A 5,322-nucleotide genomic window follows, 5' to 3' on the forward strand; every position below is an offset into this window, starting at 1 on the left:
TTCAGGAGGTGGTGGCTACATTTTTATTACCAACACTTAAAAAGATGCAGAAGCCCACGGGCCAATATGTGTAGCCCCCCCCCCCTCCCTTCCTCTGCTTCTTTTCTTTCCAGTGCCTCCTAATGACACGTATTCTCTTAATAATTATCGTCAGGATAGGGGGAAGAAGCAGCGAACGAGTGATGAAATGTGGATTTCATAATGACGTGTACTCATCAGTGTACGTGAAGAATGCAGTAGGGGAAGGTGAAGTGTGTGAGTGAAGAAGCCTGTGTTGACATGGAGAAAGCCTTGTTATTACCAGCGGGGCCTTAAGCAGACATGCTGTCTGTATCCTGCCTGTTGTGTAATTGATTCTGTGGCGTTTTGATCTTGGATTTTTGCTGCGCTTTGGAAGATCTGAGAGCCAAAAACGAGCTGCGTATTTCTTGCGGGAAATCACTGGCACTTTACTTAGCGTGTACATGTACTGTAGGCACTGTGACATTTCCTACAGGTACAACTGTCTCCTCCTAAAAAGATTTGTCGTCTCCGATGGTCCCCAACCATTTTGATGTGACAGGAAGCACTTTTGCTTGTGGGTATAGAAGTGTCTGAAGCAAATATTATTTGTAGATTTACAGATTTTTGTAAATGGATCTGGAAAAAGTGATGTCCAGTAGCATGATGACCGCTTTGTATTGGACATATTTTTATAAGGGTCCATGCCAAAGCGCTCATATTATGCTTTTTGGTTTTTCCCTTTCCTTTATAGTGTTATGTATCTTTTTTGTGCACGTTATAGGTTTATGAAGTGAAAAGACAAAAGTCCCCCCCCCCCCCAAGGGACCTACCATCTCCAACAGAAAACACTGTTCCCAAACTGCTCCAAACAGCTCTGTTGGAGTCCAGGCTTTACTTCTGAGACAAATATGCATCTCTTTGTAACATATGTTAAAATGCTCACCTAGCTGCTAGCGTAGCACGCCCTCATACTCTGCTTCTGACTGGCTAGTAGTCCTTACCTAGGTACCGCGCATGTTCAACTCCCAACAAAGATGGGACAGAAGTGAGATGCTTCACTCTGTAGCTAAAACAGAGAGCTCAACACACAGGGTGAAAAGAGGAGCTGCAGCAACGTGTAGTACAAAAAAAGGTATGGTGTTTGTTGAAAATTAAAACACGTAAACCCATTCTGATATTCTGATACAACCTCCAAATACAATTATGAACCTGATATTGAGCGTCATATGAGCACCTCAAGTATTTTCTATTAAGTATTTTTAGTCCTAAATCTTTTTTCCTGTGTGTGTATATATTGTGTATATAAACGTTGGTTTATTGATCCCGGCAGTTGCTGGCCCTGATATATGATATATTATTCTGCATCAATAACCTCACAGTCAACTGATACTCTGCAATTCACTACAACCAATAATATAAGTATAAAATATTTGTTACTGTATCAAATTGCATGAATTGATTGTTTTTGTAGCTGCACCGCAAAGTTGGTCTGAGAGAGCTGTGTGTAGGGAAACCTGATGCAGTGACTGGGCCTCCTCAGGGACCTGGCAGAGAGATCATGTGTCCAGTCTGGATAATTGAGAGCTCATGCTCTCAATGAGAGAGCAGGCGCAGACAGTGCGGGAAGAGAGAATGAGAAAACAATTTGGGATTATGCATCCACATGGCAGGCCCCATGACTAGCACACTTGTGACCTGGCATCACGTACTGTATGTCAAAGCCCTCCAGTCAGAGTACAGCCGGAGGAAGTTGGAGAAATATAAAAACAGGGCTTTTATGTACACAAAGCTGGTAGGTTTTGGATGGAGTGAAGTTTTGCAGAGTCCAGTGTGGTGGGTGCAGATTAATGTTGTGGAGCGGCGAGGGTAATTTGTTTCTATAATGATTAATTCATGTGTACAACTGTTGTGTCTTTAGCTCCTGCTGCTCCCATTATGAGCTGTAGCTTTTAAACATCAGCTCAGGTGACCTGAACAGACAGCTGGCTGACAGCGAGACTTTGATGTAATATGAGAAACCGGGAGGAAACTGCTAGCTCGGGACTGCTCAAAGTGAAAAAGAATACACCAGAAACTGCTGCAGTTACCGTGCGCTACTACTACTGCTAGCTTTTAGATTAGCAGGCCGAGTGAATGTAACGCCAAGACAGCGATGATTTTATTTATGATTTGTTTATCTTCACACAAAAGGTGGCAGCACTTTCATCAAAATTAACAGTTTACTGTATTCAATTCTGATAAATTCCACTTTAGCGGTTTAGCTGTTTACTGTTGCCTGAGAGTTGAGACCTCCAATTTTGCTGCTAGATCATTGTTTCAACGGCAGTATTTGCCAAAAAAGTACAATAATTAGATATAGACAGGTGCCAAATGGAAGGACAACTCAATTTAAAGTGCCTTAAGTAAAGCGTTGTCTGAAATTTACTGCAAAATTGAACTATAGAACATTTGCAAGAGAAAATGCAAATTACAGTAATGCAAGTTTCAATCCACTTAAAACTAAGCAAAAGCAACATTTCCACCTCCGCAAGGAGTAAAAAAAAAATGTTTATCCGTTATTTAAGGCTGTTCGCACATTTATGCTTTTCTTATATCTGTCACCTGTCGACATACTGTTTTTCTTGGTCATAGTTGACGATATGAACTAAGTTTAGGGTAAGGTGGGTGTGTCTGTGACTATCCACTCTAGAACAGCGGTTCTGAACCTGGGGGTTGGGACCCCCAAGGGGGGGTCGCAAGATCATTTCTGGGGTTCGCTAGATTATTAGTGAGAAAAAAAAGAAGGCGGGTCAAGGGGAGAGAAAAAGGTGCTCATTGATGTTTTAAGCCCTCCACGCTGACATCCAGGCGGTGCTGCGACCATTGATCTCAAAGCACTTAACCCTAAGCGTTGGCTAATCCTAGTGCCCACCAGGCAGCGCTGCCTGGAAGGCGACGTTGGGGGCTTGAAACACCAAACTCCGAAAAAGACAACGGGGCGAGCCTCTCCTCTCTAAACGAAGCTCCCTATGGCGCCATTTTGATGCTACCAAGCCATCACCCGCCGTAAGCATTCAATTGACTGCCATTCATTCGGACGTCACTTTGACAGTGAATCACTTTAGATCTGAAGCGTTTAAAGACTCTATTTGTCCGTTGTTTATTTCTAAAGAAACATGACAATGTATAAAATGCTCCATTACCTTGTATCTCAAGTTATGGCTCCATAGCAGACGTTTTTGTAAAAATAGGCTAACGATTGTATCATAACCCTTCGACTTACTGTCGCACAGTAGAGGATTTACTGAACAGTACAGGATAAGCTCGCAGACAGTTTGGACTTCCATCAGATGTTTAGGTTTAATTACTAGTGTTAACTAGCATTTTAGTAATAATTAGCATGTGCTTACGGTATCTCCTAACATATACCTACCTCTCCGTCTCTGCTGATTGGGAATGATTGAGATTTCTCTTGCACAGCTACCAGAAGACTTACAACTTTCAGACAGGTTGCCCACGTCACATCGACGTTGTCAAGCTCAGTTGGAGGCTGCGCAGTAACAGTAACAGTTAAAAAGAGCTTCTAATAGACTTCACTGGTCTCTGTCTAGAACAATGAGATCGGTTGGTTTAATTCTTTAACTGTCAATGGAAAAACACACACACATTGGACAAGGCTGCTAGCTGCTAAAACTTAACTATACAATCATTAAACCAAAGCAGTATGTGTTTACATGTATTAATCACAGCATTCAAAATTATCATTTAAAATCGGCAGGGGGAGGCGCATAAAAACAGCTGATTACACCGGTTTGCAGCGCTCTCTCTCGTTGTCGAGGGTAGTGGTGGTGGTCATCGTTCTGGGGGGGGGGGTTGCAACTCAAAAAGGTCAAGAACCACGACTCTACAACACATTTCTTCTAAATCAAATTTAAAGCAAAATGACCACAGCAATCACCTCTACGGCCTTACTTTTATAGACCAGAATTTATCATCTGAGTTGGATATTGGACCATGTAAAAGTGAGTGTCCTTGCTGTTTTTTCAGACTACATGGTCATCCGGGCTTTGGCAACAGATGGAGAAAAAAAAAGAAAAGAAATCGATAGTGCTTCTCTCTTAATCAAGAGCACTTGGAGCTTATGGCAGAACGCCATGAGGGAAAAGCAGCAATTGACTTTGAGTTTTTAAGGAGGAAGGTGAAGCAGGGAAAAGAGGAGGGGAACAGGGTTCATGTGGTGCAACAGAGACACAAACCACCCACTGAGGCCTATAGAGAAAACTCATTTCTCATTGTTGACAACTGTAAAACCCATTACCAACGACAACAGCTTATGGGCCGTGGACATTTTTTTTAATTTATTTGTAGTTACATAATCCTCCCCTCTCCTTTATCTGACTTTGTGATTAGTCAGGGAGGGGTTGTTTAACCAGGACAGATGGCCTTTTCCATGGCAGTATCTGTCTGCCAGGAACAAACAAGACAGAACACGGCAGAATACTGTAATCGTTGTCCATTGTTCCTTTGCTTATATGCTGTTTTCTCCAAGAATAAAATCTGATTACCTCGTCTGAAGGGACGTGCACGCACATCTGCATAGAACAGCCAATAGGAATGCTTACTCTCTGAAATGACCTGTGATTGGCTAAAGCTTCCTGTCACAGGCAGGATTTTCTAAAGCCTGAAGACGGATTAGAGTTTGCCACTCGTATTGGGGGCAAATTATTGTTTTTTGTAAATTATAGAGAGTCTGTAAAGTGTCCTGAGATTAGAGCTTGGCAATATATTGATATTATATCGATATGGTGGTATGAGACTAGAGATCGTCTTAGATTTTGGATATCATAATACGGCATGAGTGGTGTGTTTTCTTGGTTTTAAAGGCTGCCTTACAGTAAAGTGATGTCATTTCCTGAACTTACCAGACTGTTGTAACTGTTCTATTATCAGCCTTTACCCACTTAGTCATTTATATCCACATTATTGATGATTATTTATCAAAAATCCCATTGTGTAAATATTTTGTGAAAGCACCAATAGTCAACACTACAATATCGTTGCGGTATCAATATCAAGGTATTTGCTCAAAAATATTGTGATATTTGATTTTCTCCATATCGCCTAACCCTACCTGAAATAACTCCTTATGATTTGACCGTATGAATAAAAATTGAATTGATAATTGCAGATTATTTTGCCCGATGACGGGGGAAAAACTGCCCATCCCAAGGCTCACAGGCATCGACTTTGCTCACTTTGGGAATATTTCTTTATAATTTAGTTAGGCCTACATTTACTGCAGTGCTTCTCAATTATTTTCTGTTACGCCCCCCCCCTAGC

Source organism: Etheostoma spectabile, chromosome 14 (assembly GCF_008692095.1).
Source record: "Etheostoma spectabile isolate EspeVRDwgs_2016 chromosome 14, UIUC_Espe_1.0, whole genome shotgun sequence".
NCBI lineage: Eukaryota > Metazoa > Chordata > Actinopteri > Perciformes > Percidae > Etheostoma > Etheostoma spectabile.